Source organism: Eumetopias jubatus, unplaced genomic scaffold (assembly GCF_037043125.1).
Source record: "Eumetopias jubatus isolate StellerSeaLion01/CBP00866 unplaced genomic scaffold, mEumJub1_p1.0 scaffold_15, whole genome shotgun sequence".
NCBI classification, from domain to species: Eukaryota; Metazoa; Chordata; class Mammalia; order Carnivora; family Otariidae; genus Eumetopias; species Eumetopias jubatus.
Genome location: NW_028274821.1, coordinates 13,710,903 through 13,724,690, shown reverse-complemented (window position 1 = coordinate 13,724,690; position 13,788 = coordinate 13,710,903). Strand labels below are relative to the sequence as shown.

At 41.3% G+C, this 13,788-nt stretch overlaps 1 protein-coding gene across 5 annotated transcripts in view; it reads left to right on the top strand.

Moving 5' to 3' along the window:
• The window catches only part of TRPM3 (transient receptor potential cation channel subfamily M member 3), an 827,868-nt gene that overhangs the window by 138,379 nt on the left and 675,701 nt on the right, over window positions 1-13,788 (top strand). The gene's annotated exons all lie outside the window — the stretch shown is intronic.

Below are 13,788 nucleotides of genomic sequence, written 5' to 3'. Positions count from 1 at the left end.
AAAAACCTCTATAGTCTACCTTGTCTCTTGGGCTCTTGATAATAGAATTTAATTTTTTGTACCTTTTTATATTTTAATAAGCAAGTGAAACAAACTAGCTCTTAGATTTAATGTTGCCTAACTCTGGGTAAGAGATGAATTTTCTTATGTAGAGTTGACCATGCCTCTCCTCTCCTCCTCAGAGACCTATCTCTTCTCAGTAATGAGCTAGACTTAAAAAGAGTCAAGTGCCGTGCTCGCTTCGGCAGCACATATACTAAAAAAAAAAGAGTCAAGTGCCAAGAAATGCATGGGATTATGACTGCTGGCATGAGGACATCGCCCTCATCTTGTCTTTCTTGCCAGCTCTTTTCTTCTGCCTTGAGATTCTTAAGTACTTTTGCTTCTGTTCTGCCAGTGTTCAAAGCTGGCATCTAGACAAAGAAGGAAAACATTGTAGTCTTAGAATTTGCACTACAGGATGCAGATATACAGAAATCTGACTTCTTTCCCCCTGCAGTTGCACTCAGTTTGGTCCTAAGCTTCCATTTCTGTTGATAGTGGGGGGAAAAAACTTTTTTTAAACTTTATTTTCTTCTTTATGTTAATTTAATTTTATTATGTTAGTCACCATACGATACATCATTAGTTTTTGATGTAGTGATCCACAGTTCATTGTTTTTGCATAACACCCAGTGCTCCATGCAGTACGTGCCCTCCTTAATACCCATCACCGGGCTAACCCATCCCCCCACTACCTCCCGTCTAGAATCCTCAGTTTGTTTCTCAGTCTCTCATGGTTCATCTCTCCCTCCGACTCCCCCCCCTTTCATTTTTCCCTTTCTTCTCCTATTCTTTTCTTCGATCTCTTGTTGAGTTCATAGGGGTTCAGAATGGTTTGATCCCTATCCAGCTGGATTCCTGGGACCAGACGAAATCCAGGTCTCCTACTGCTCCGCCATCTTGCTCCTCCCTTCCTTCTCCTAATGTCCTCCACGCTATTCCTTATGTTCCACAAATAAGTAAAATCATATGATAATCGATTGACTTATTTCACTTAGCATCATCTCCTCCAGTCCCATCCATGTCGATGTAAAAGTTGGGTATTCATCCTTTCTGATGGCTGAGTAATATTCCATTGTATATATGGACCACATCTTCTTTATCCATTCATCTGTTGAAGGGCATCTCGGCTCTTTCCACAGTTTGGCTATTGCAGACACTGCTGCTATGAATGTTGGGGTGCATATGGCCCTTCTTTTCACTACGTCTGTGTCTTTGGGGTAAATACCCAGGAGCGCAATTGCTGGGTCATAGGGTAGATCTTTTTTTAATTTTTTGAGGAACCTCCACACTGTTTTCCAAAGTGACTGTACCAACTCGCATTCCCAGCAACAGTGTAGGAGGGTTCCCCTTTCTCCACAACCTCTCCAACCTTTGTTGTTTCTTGCCTTGTCAATTTTTGCCATTCTAACTGGTGTAAGGTGGTATCTCAATGTGGTTTGGATTTCAATTTCCCTAATGATGATGAACATTTTTTCATGCGTCTGTTAGTCATTTGTATGTCTTCTTCGGAAATGTCATTGTCGTCGTCGTCGTTGTCTTCTATGTCTGTTCATGTCTTCTGCCCATTTTTTTGACTTGATTATTTGTTTTTTGGGTGTTGAGTTTGAGAAGTTCTTTATAGATGTTGGATATCAGCCCTTTATCTGTAGTGTCATTTGCAAATATCTTCTCCCGTTCTGTGGGTTGCCTCTTTGTTTTGTTGACTGTTTCCTTTGCTCTGCAGAACCTTTTTATCTTGATGAAGTCCCAAAAGTTCATTTTTGCTTTTGTCTCACTAGCCTTTGGAGATGTATCTTGAAAGAAGTTGCTGTGGCCGATGTCAAAGAGGTTACTGCCTATGTTCTCCTCTAGGATATTGATGAATTCCTGTCTCACATTGAGGTCTTTCATCCATTTTGAGTTTATCGTTGTGTATGGTGTTAGAGAATGGTCGACTTTCGTTCTTCTGCATGTGGCTGTCCAATTGTCCCAGCCCCATTTATTAAAGAGACTGTCTTTTTTCCGTTGCATATTTTTTCCTGCTTTGTCGAAGATTATTTGACCATAGGGTTGAGGGTCCATATCTGGGCTTTCTATTCTGTTCCGTTGGTCTATATGTCTGTTTTTGTGCCAGTACCATGCTGTCTTGGGGATCACTGCTTTGTAATATAGCTTGAAATTGGGCAACGTGATGCCCCCAGCTTTGTTTTTCTTTTTCACCATTTCCTTGGCGATTTGGGGTCTTTTCTGATTCCATACAAATTTTAGGATTGTTTGTTCCAGCACTTTGAAAAATGTCATTGGCATTTTGATCAGGATGGGGTTGAAGGTATAGATTGCTCTGGACAGCATAGACATTTTAACAATGTTTATTCTTCTGATCGATGAGCATGGAATGTTTTTCCATCTTTTGGTGTCTTCTTCAGTTTCTTTCAGGAGTGTTCTGTAGTTCCTAGAGTATAGATCATTTACCTCTTTGGTTAGGTATATTCTTTTTTTTTTTTTAAAGATTTTATTTATTTATTTGAGAGAAAGAAAGAGAGAAAGCACATGAGTGGGGGGAGGGTCAGAGGGAGAAGCAGACTCCCCGCCGAGCAGGGAGCCCGATGCGGGACTCAATCCCGGGACTCCAGGATCATGACCTGAGCCGAAGGCAGTGGCTTAACCAACTGAGCCACCCAGGCGCCCTAGGTATATTCTGATACATCTTACGGTTTTTGGTGCTATTGTAAATGGAATCGATTCTGTAATTTCTCTTTCTACAGTTGCATTGTTAGTGTATAAGAAAGCAACTGATTTCTGTGCATTGATTTTTGTATCCTGCCACACTACTGAATTGCTGTATGAGTTCTAGTAATTTGGAGTTGGAGTGTTTTGGGTTTTCCACATAAAGTATCATGTCATCTGTGAAGAGAGAGAGTTTGACTTCTTCCTTGCCAATTTGAATACCTCTTAATTCTTTTTGTTGTCTGATTGCTGTTGCTAGGACTTCTAGTACTATGTTGAACAAGAATGGTGAGAGTGGGCATCCTTGACATGTTTCTGATCTTAAGGGAAAGGCTCTCAGCTTTTCCCCATTGAGGATGATGTTCGCTGTGGGTTTTTCAAAGATGGATTTTTTGAACTTGAGGAATGTTCCCTCTATCCCTGTACTCTGAAGGGTTTTAATCAGGAAAGGATGCTGTATTTTGTCAAATATTTTTCTGTATCAATTGAGAGGACCGTATGGTTCTTCTCTCTCCTCTTATTAATGTGTACTGTCACACTGATTTGTGAATGTGGCACCACCCTTGCATCCCAGGGATAAATCCCACTTGGTCATAGTGGATGATCCTTTTAATGTATTGTTGGATCCTATTAGCTAGGATTTTGTTGAGGATTTTGGAATCCATATTCATCAAGGATATAGGTCTGAAATTCTTTTTGATGGGGTCTTTGCCTGGTTTGGGGATCAAGGTAATGCTTGGCCTCATAGAATGAGTCTGGAAACCTTCCTTCTGTTTCTATTTTTTGACACAGATTCAGGAGAATAGGTATTATTTCTTCTTTGAATGTTTGGTAGAATTCCCCAGAGAATCCATTAGGCCATGGACTCTTGTTTTGGGGGAGTTTTTTTTTTTTCCAATTATGTTAATCACCATACATTACATCATTAGTTTTTGATGTAGTGTTCCATGATTCATTGTTTGCGTATAACACCCAGTGCTCCATTCAGTACGTGCCCTCTTTAATACCCAGCACCAGGCTAACACATCTCCCTACCCCACTCCCCTCTAGAACCCTCAGTTTGTTTCTCAGAGTCCATAGTCTCTCATGGTTCGTCTCCCCCTCTGATTTCCCCCCCTTCATTTTTCCCTTCCTGCTATCTTCTTCTTCTTCTTCTTCTTAACATATAATGTGTTATTGGTTTCAGAGGTACAGGTCTGTGATTCATCAGTCTTACACAATTCACAGTGCTCACCATAGCGCATACCCTCCCCAATGTCTGTCACCCAGCCACCCCATTCCCTCCCACCCCTCACCACTCCAGTAACCCTCAGTTTGTTTCCTGAGATTAAGAATTCCTCATATCAGTGAGATCATATGATACATGTGTTTCTCTGATTGACTTATTTCACGCAGTATAACACTCTCCATTTCTATCCACCTTGTTGCAAATGGCAAGATTTCATTCCTTTTGATGGCTGTGTAATATTCCATTGTGTATATCTACCACATCTTCTTTAGCCATTCATCTGTCGATGGACATACTGGCTCTTTCCATAATTTGGCTATTGTGGACATTGCTGCTGTAAACATTGGGGTGCATGTACCCCTTTGGATCCCCACATTTCTATCTTCGGGGTAAATACCCAGTAGTGCAAATGCTGGGTCGTATGGTAGCTCTATTTTCAACCTTTTGAGGAACCTCCATACTGTTTTCCAGAGTGTCTGCACCTGCTTGCATTCCCACCAACAGTGTAGGAGGGTTCCCCTTTCTCTGCATCCCCACCAACATCTGTCATTTCCTGACTTGTTAATTTTATCCATTCTGACTCTTGTGAGGTGGTATCTCATTCAGGTTTTGATTTGGATTTCCCTGATGCCGAGCGATGTTGAGCACTTTTTCACGTGTCTGTTGGCCATTTGGATGTCTTTGGAAAAATGTCTGTTCATGTCTTCTGCCCATTTCTTGATTGGATCATTTGTTCTTTGGGTGTTGAGTTGCTAAGTTCTCTATAGGTTTTGGATACTAGCCCTTTATCTGATATGTCATTTGCAAATATCTTCTCCCATTCTGTCGGTTGTCTTTTGGTTTTGTGGACTGTTTCTTTTCCTGTGCAAAAGCTTTTTATCTTGATGAAGTCCCAATAGTTCATTTTGCCCTTGCTTCCCTTGCCTTTGGCGATGTATCTAGGAAGAAGTTGCTGCGGCTGAGGTCGAAGAGGTTGCTGCGTCTGTTCTCCTTTAGGATGTTGATGGACTCCTGTCTCACATTTAGGTCTTTCAACCATTTGGAGTCTATTTTTGTGTGTGGTGTAAGGAAATGATTCAGTTTCATTCTTCTGCATGTGGCTGTCCAATTTTCCCAACACCATTTGTTGAAGAGACTTTTTTCCACTGGACATTCTTTCCTGCTTTGTTGAACATTAGTTGAACATATTGTTGAAGGTCCATTTCTGGGCTCTGTATTCTGTTCCATTGATCTATGTGTCTGTTTTTGTGCCAGGACCATACTGTCTTGATGATGACGGCTTTGTAATAGAGCTTGAAGTCCGGAATAGTGATGCCACCAGCTTTGCTTCTCTTTTTCAAGATTCCTCTGGCTATTCAGGGTCTTTTCTGGTTCCATACAAGTTTTAGGATTGTTTGTTCCATTTCTTTGAAAAAAGTGGATGGTATTTTGATGGGGATTGCATTGAATGTGTAGATTGCTCTAGGTAGCATTGACATCTTCACAATATTTGTTCTTCCAATCCACGAGCGTGGAACATTTTTCCATTTCTTTGTGTCTTCCTCTATTTTTTTCACAAGTATTTTATAGTTTTTTGAGTACAGATCCTTTGACTCTCTGGTTAGATTTATTCCTAGGTATCTTATGGTTTTGGGTGCAATTTTAAATGGGATTGATGCCTTAATTTCTCTTTCCTCTGTCTTGTTGGTGTATAGGAATGCCACTGATTTCCATGTATTGATTTTATATCCTTCCACTTTACTGAATTACTGTTTGAGTTCTAACAGTTTTGGGGTGGAGTCTTTTGGGTTTTCCACATAAAGTATCATATCATCTGCAAAGAGTGAGAGTTGACTTCTTCTTTGCTGACTTGGATGCCTTTTATTTCTTTTTGTTTTCTGATTGCTGTGGCTAGGACTTCTAATACTATGTTGAATAGCAGTGGTGAGAGTGGACATCCCTGCCGTGTTCCTGACCTTAGGGGGAAGGCTCTCGGTTTTTCCCCATTGAGAATGATACTTGCTGTGTGTTTTTCATAGATGGATTTAGTGATTTGACGCATGTACCCTCTGTCCCTATACTCTGAAGAGTTTTGATCAAGAAAGGATGCTGTACTTTGTCAAATGCTTTTTCTGCATCTATTGAGAGGATCGTATGGTTCTTGTTCATTCTTTTATCAATGTATTGTATCACATTGATTTGCGGATCTTGAACCAACCTTGCAGCCCAGGGATAAATCCCACTTGGTCGTGGTGAATAATCCTTTTAATGTACTGTTGGATCCTGTTGGCTAGTATTTTGGTGAGAATTTTTGCATCCATGTTCGTCAGGGATATTGGTCTGTAATTCTCCTTTTTAATGGGGTCTTTGATTTTGGGATCAAGGTAATGCTGGCCTCATAAAATGACTTTGGAAGTTTTCCTTCCATTTCTATTTTTTGGAACAGTTTCAAAAGAATAGGTATTAATTCTTGAAATGTTTGGTAGAATTCCCCTGGGAAGCCATCTGGCCCTGGGCTTTTGTTTGTTGGGAGATTTTTGATGACTGCTTCAATTTCCTTAGTGGTTATAGGACTGTTCAGGTTTTCTATTTCTTCCTGGTTCAGTTTTGGTAGTTTATCCATCTCTAGGAATGCATCCATTTCTTCCAGATTACCTAATTTGCTGGCATAGAGTTGCTGATAATATGTTATTATACTTGTTTGTGTTTTTTGGTGTTGGTTGTGATCTCTCCTCTTTCATTCATGATTTTATTTATTTGGGTCCTTTCTCTCTTCTTTTTGATAAGTCTGGCCAGGGGTTTATTAATCTTGTTAATTCTTTCAAAGAACCAGCTCCCAGGTTCGTAGATCTGTTCTACTGTTCTTTTGTTTTCTATTTCATTGACTTCTGCTCTGATCTTTACTATTTCTCTTCTCCTGCTGGGTTTAGGCTTTATTTGCTGTTCTTTCTCGAGCTCCTTTAGGTGTAGGGTTAGGTTGTGTATTTGAGACCTCTCTTGTTTCTTGAGAAAGACTTGTATTGCTATATACTTTCCTCTTAGGAAAGTATATAGGACCTTTGCTGCATCCCAAAGATTTTGAACACTTGTGTTTTCATTTTCATTTGTTTCCATGAAATTTTTTTTTAAAGATTTTATTTATTTGTTTGAGAGAGAATGAGAGATAGCACGAGAGGGAAGAGGGTCAGAGGGAGAAGCAGACTCCCTGCTGAGCAGGGAGCCTGATGCGGGACTCGATCCCAGGACTCCAGGATCATGACCTGAGCCGAAGGCAGTTGCTTAACCAACTGAGCCACCCAGGTGCCCTCCATGAAATTTTTAAATTCTTCTTTAATTTCCTGGTTGCCCCATTAATTCTTTAGTAGGATGCTCTTTAGCCTCCATGTATTTGAGTTCTTTCCAACTTTCCTCTTGTGATTGAGTTCTGGTTTCAAAGCACTGTGTTCCGAAAATATGCAGGGAATGATCCCAATTTTTGGTACCAGTTGAGACCTGATTTGAGACCTGATCGTTATCTCTTCTGGAGAATGTTCCATGGACACTAGAGAAGAATGTGTATTCTGTGGCTTTGCGATGGAATGTTCTGAATATGTCTGTGAAGTCCATTTGGTCCAGTGTGTCATTTAAGGTCTTTATTTCCTTGTTGATCTTTTGCTTAGATGATCTGTCCATTTCAGTTAGGGGGGGTGTTAAGGTCCCCCACTATTATTGTTGTCTATGTGTCTTTCCGTTTTGTTATTAATTGGCTGCTCCCATGTTAGGGGCATAGATATTTACAATTGTTAGATCTTCTTGTTGGATAGACCCTTTAAGTAGGATATGCTGTCCTTCCTCATCTCTTTTTATGGTCTTTGGTTTAAGATCTAATTTGTCTGATATAAGGATTGTCACCCCAGCTTTCTTTTCGTGTCCATTAGCATGGTAAATCATTTTCCACCCCCTCACTTTCAATCTGGGGGTGTCTTTGGGTCTAAAATGAGTCTCTTGAAGACAGCATATTGATGGGTCTTGTTTTTTTATCCAATCTGATAGCCTGTGTCTTTTGATTGGGCAATTATTCCATTTACCTTCAGGGTAACTATTGAAAGAGATGAATTTAGTGCCATTGTATTGCCTGTAAGGTGACTATTACTGTATATTGTCTCTGTTCCTTTCTGGTCTCTGTTACTTTTAGGCTCTCTCTTTGCTAAGAGGACCCCTTTGAATATTTCTTGTAGGGCTGGTTTCGTGTTTGCAAATTCTTTTAGTTTTTGTTTGTCCTGGAAGCTTTTTATCTCTTCTTCTATTTTCAATGACAGCCTAGCTGGATATATTATTCTTGGCTGCATATTTTTCTTGTTTAGTGCTCTGAATACATCATGGCAGTCCTTTCTGGCCTGCCAGGTCTCTGTGGATAGGTCTGTTGCCATTCTAATGTTTCTGCCATTGTAGGTTACAGATCTCTTATCCTGAGCTGCTTTCAGGATTTTCTCTTTGTCTCTGAGACTTGTAAGGTTTACTATTACATGTCGGGGTGTTGGCCTATTTTTATTGATTTTGAGAGGGGTTCTCTGTGCCTCCTGGATTTTGATGCCTGTTTCCTTCCCCAAATTAGGGAAGTTCTCTGCTATAATTTGCTCCAATATACCTTCTGCCCCCCTCTCTCTTTCTTCTTCTTCTGGGATCCCAATTGTAATATTGTTTCATCTTATGGTATCACTTATCTCTCAAATTCTCCCCTCGTGATCCAGTAGTTATTTATCTCTTTTCCTCAGCTTCTTTATTCTCCATCATTTGGTCTTCTATATCCCTAATTCTCTGTTCTGCCTCATTAATCCTAGCAGTTAGAGCCTCCATTTTTCATTGTACCTCATTAATAGCCTCTTTGATTTCGACTTGGTAATATTTTAGTTCTTTTATTTCTCCAGAAAGGGTTTCTTTAATATCTGCCATGCTTTTTGCAAGCCCAGCTAGTATCTTTATAATTGTCATTCTGAACTCTATTTCCGACATCTTACTAATGTCCGTACTGACATTAGGTCCCTGGCTATTGGTACTGCCCTTTCCCTTTTTTTTTTTTTTTTTTTTTTTGTTGAGGTGATTTTTTCCATCTTGTCATTTTGTCCAGAGGAGAATAGATGAATGAAAGAACAAAATGCTAACAGGGTAACAACAACCCCAGTAAAATACACTCTAAACAAATCAGAAGAGTCCTGAAACAGGCGGAAAAGAAAGGGAAAGAAAGAAATAAGAAAAAAAAAAAGAAAAAGGAAAAGATAAACAGAAAACAGAATATGATCAAATATGATTAGGCTGGTGCATAGATCAGTGCCACAGACTAGATTTTGGGCGTATTTTGGTCTGTTAGAGGAAAGTGCCTCCCACAATTTTAAAGAAAGAAAAACTTATATATGTACAAAAATAAGGGTACATATGATGAAGGGCTGGAATATGAGTGTAAAGATGAAACTTATAAAAGATTTTATAAAAGGAATTGATAAGAACTTGGTTGAAAAAAGAAAGAACAGGATTTAAAAAAAAGCGAGAGAATGTGATCAGGCAGGAGACTAGAACAAAACCATACGCTAGAGATTTAGGGTATATTTTGGTCTGTTAGAAGAAACTGTATCCCAAAATTTTAAAGAGAGAACAACTTATGTGTGTGTCTGTGTGTGTGTGTGTGTGTGTGTGTGTGTGTATGTGTGTATACACCAAAAAATAAAGTTAACTACTATGAAGGGATAAAATATGACTCTGAAAAATCAAAAAGATTTTTTAAAAAAGGGATTGGTAAGATGTTGAAAAGCGGAAAAAGAACAATTCAAAAAAAAATAAAAAGAAAAACGAAATTAAAAAAATTAACTTTGAAAGACTAAAGAATCTGGGAAAACAGCCATGAATTCTATGTGCTGTATTCCCCTAGCGCTGGAGTTCTGCTGTTTTCATTGATCGGTAAACTTGGTCTTGGCTGGCTGTTCTTGCTGATCTTCTGGGGGATGGGCCTGGTGCTGTGGTTCTCAAACATCTTTGCCGGAGGCAGAACTGTCCCTCCCATGCCAGGCCAGGCTAAGTAATCTGCTCGGGTTTGCTCTAGGGAGCTTTTGTTACCTGCAAACTTTCGGTACAGCTTTGGAGGATGAGAGTGAAAGTGGTGGCCTCCTGATCTCTGCCCCAGAGGAGCCAAGAACTCGGGGCCCCACTCCTCAGTGCGCCCCCAGAGAAATGCAGTCAATCCTCCCATCTCCCCAGTCTCTGGCCGCACTCTGTGCTCACCCGGCCTGTGACCGAGCATTTCTATCTCTGGCACCCGACCCCGTGTGGAGTCTCCAAGCCCAGCAGATCCCTGCGGTGTGCTCCTACGCCACTCCTCCCCGGGGGAGGAAGGGGGTTCTCCCCGGATCTGCTGCTTGTTGGGTCCCTGCTGGAGGAGCAGTGGCCCGACTGGGCCGCGGATCATGGTTTATGGCAACCCCGAGCTGAGAGCCCACGCCTCGGCTCTGTCTCTGCAGCCAGCTTCCCCGCTCTGATACCCGGGAGCTCTGCCGCACTCAGGCACCCCTGGTCTTTCTGTGACCCCGAGGGTGCTGAGACCACAGTGTCCCAGCGAGGGTTCCATCCCCTGCTTAGCCACTGGAGCGACGTCCCTCAGCGGAGCAGACTTCTAAAAGTTCCAATTTTGTGCTCTGTGGCTCTATCACTTGTCAGTAGTGGCTGACGGAGGCCCCCTCCCCCGCCATCTATCCTCCCGAATATCACCTTGGATTCACTTCTCCGCACATCCTACCTTCCAGAAAGTGGTCGCTTTTCTGTTCAGAGAGTTGTTGCTATTATTTTCTTCGCTCTCCTGTTGAGTTCATAGGTGTTCAGAATGGTTTGATCCCTATCTAGCTGAATTCCGGGGACCAGACATAATTTAGGTCTCCTACTCCTCTGCCATCTTGCTCCTCCCTTTTGGGAGGTTTTTGATCACTGCTTCAATCTCATTACTGGTTATTGGCCTATTCAGGTTGTCAATTTCTTCCTGTTTCAGTCTTGGTAGTTTATAGTTTTCCAGGAGGGCATCCATTTCATCCAGATTGGTCAGTTTATTAGCATATAGTTGTTGATAATAATTTCTAATAATTGTTTCTGTTTCCTTGGTTTTAGTTGTGATCTCTCCCCTTTCATTCATAATTTTATTAATTTGGGTCCTTTATCTTTTCTTTTGGATAAGTCTGGCCAGTGGTTTATCGATCTTACTAATTCTTTCAAAGAACCAGCTTTTAGTATCGTTGATCTGATCTCCTGTGTTTCTGGTTTCTAATTCATTGATCTCTGCTCTAATCTTATTTCTCTTCTAATGTGTGGCTTAGGCATCGTTTGTTGCTTTTTCTCTAGTTCTTTAAGGTGTAGAGTTGGTGAATTTGGGATTTTTCTTTCTTTTTTTTAATTTTTTTGAGTGAGGCTTGGATGGCTATATATTTCCCCCTTAGGACTGCAATTGCAGTGTCCCATAGGTTTTGGACCGATGTGTTTTTGTTCTCATTGGTTTCCATGAATTATTTAAGTTCTTCTTTGATTTCCTGGTTGACCCAAACATTCTTGAGCAGAGTGGTCTTTAGCTTCCACACGTTTGAATTTCCTCCAAAGTTTTTCTTGTGATTGAGTTCCAGTTTTAAAGCATTGTGTTCTGAGAAGATGCAGGGAATAATCTCAGTCTTTTGGTATCAGTTGAGACCTGATTTGTGACCCAGTATGTGGTCTATTCTGGAGAATGTTCCATGTGTGCTCGAGAAGAATGAGTATTCTGTTGTTTTAGGGTGGAATGTTGTGTATATATCTGTGAGGTCCCTCTGGTTCAGTGTGTCATTCAAAGCATTTTTTTCTTATTTTCTGCTTAGATGGTCTGTCTATTGCTGAGAGTGGAGTATTGAGGTCTCCCACAATTAATGTATTGTTATCAATATGACTCTTTATTTTGGTTAACAGTTGGCTTAGGTAGATGGCTGCTCCCATGTTGGGGGCATAGATATTTACAATTGTTAGATCTTCTTGTTGGATAGACCCTTTAAGAATGATATAGTGTCATTCTGCATCTCTAACTACAGTCATTAGCTTAAAATCTAATTTGTTGGATATAAGAATTGCTACCCCAGCTTTCTTTAGAGGTCCTTTGGCATGGAACATGGATCTCCAGCCCTTCACTTTCAGTTTGGATGTATCTTTAGGTTCAAAATGAGTCTCTTGTAGAGAGCATATATGGATGGGTCCTGTCTTTTTATCCAGTCTGCAACCCTGTTCCATTTTATGGGAGCATTTAGGCTGTTCACGTTGAAAGTGGTTATGAAAAGATAAGAATTTATTGTCATCATGTTGCCTGTGAAGACGTTGATTTTATAGATTGTCCCTGTAAATTTCTGTTGTATATCACTCTTGGGGTCTTTCTCCTTTTATAGAACCCCCCCCCTTACTATTTCTTGCGTGGCTGGCTTAGTGGTCACATATTCTTTCAGCTTCTGCCAGTCTTGGAAGCTCTGCATCTCTCCATCCATTCTCCATCATGACAGCCTTGCTGGATAAAGTATTCTTGGCTGCATGTTATTCTCATTTAGTACCCTGAATATGTTTTGCCAGGCCTTTCTGGCTTGCCAGGTCTCTGTGGATAGGTATGACATTATTCTGATATTCCTCCCTCTGTATGTAAGGAATCTCTTCCCCCCTAACTGCCCTTAAGATGGTTTCCTTGGTTCCAAGATTTGCGAGTTTTACATGCCGGGGTGTTGGCCTGTTTTCCTTGATCTTGGGAGGGGTCCTCTCTGCCTCTAGGACACAAATGTTTGTTTCATTCCCCAGATTAGAGAAGTTCTCAGCTACGATTTGCTCAAATATATCTTCTAGTCCTCTCTCTCTCTTTACCTCCTCTGGGATTCCAATAATTCTGACATTGGAGTGTTTCATGGTGTCACTTACTTCTCTGATTCTATTTTCGTGGATTCTGAGTTGTTTTTCCCTGGCCTCCTCTTTTCCCTTTTTATCTATTAAATGGTCTTCCAGGTCACTAATTCGTTCTTCTGCCTCAGTTACCCTAGCTGTTAAGATTATCTAGATTAGACTGGATCTCATTGATAGCATTTTTAAGTTCTGCCAGTTCAGCTTTCATTTCTGCCCTTCGAGATTCTGTGTTGCTATTAATCAATTTCTCTATTCTAGGTATTGTCTTCACAGTTGCTAGCCTGAATTCCATCTCGACATCTTGGTTCTATCTGAATCCATTTGTAAATCTGTGGCATGAGTCATAATCTCTGAGTCTTTCCTATTTTGGGGGTTCCTCCTCCTAGTCATTCTGTTGAAGGGTGGTTGAGGAAATGTACAGAGTCCAAATTATTGACCACAACCCGAGCAAGATGCACCTGTTTTCTAGGGCCTTAGAGTTGTTGGCATCTTGTTCTCCCAGCGTGTCTTCTGGGGGAGAGGTCTGCTGCACTGGTACTCAGGGTGCCAGTGTGGGCAGAGTTGCCCTGCCCCCTGTGGGGGGGGATGGGCTCAGTGGGAACCGGTTTTTGGGGGCTTTTGTTCTCTGGCGGCTTTCCCTGGTGGCTTTCTACGTCTCTTCTGAGAGAGCAGAAGAGACCATTTCCAACCCGCTGCCTCAGAGCAGAGAGATTACAGTCTGTGCTTCAGTGAGCTCTCCAGGCCACACTATCTCCGTTTCTGTCTGTGCTGCTGTAAACTGCAGTGTCCTGGGTTGTGCGCCCCTCAGCAGTGCTCCTAGTCCTGCCTCCAGTTTGGGGCACATCTCTGCCCTTTGTGCTTCTAAAACCGCCAGCTGCCCCCCAGTTCACACGTGGGGCCCTGCCGCTTCAGTTTCCATT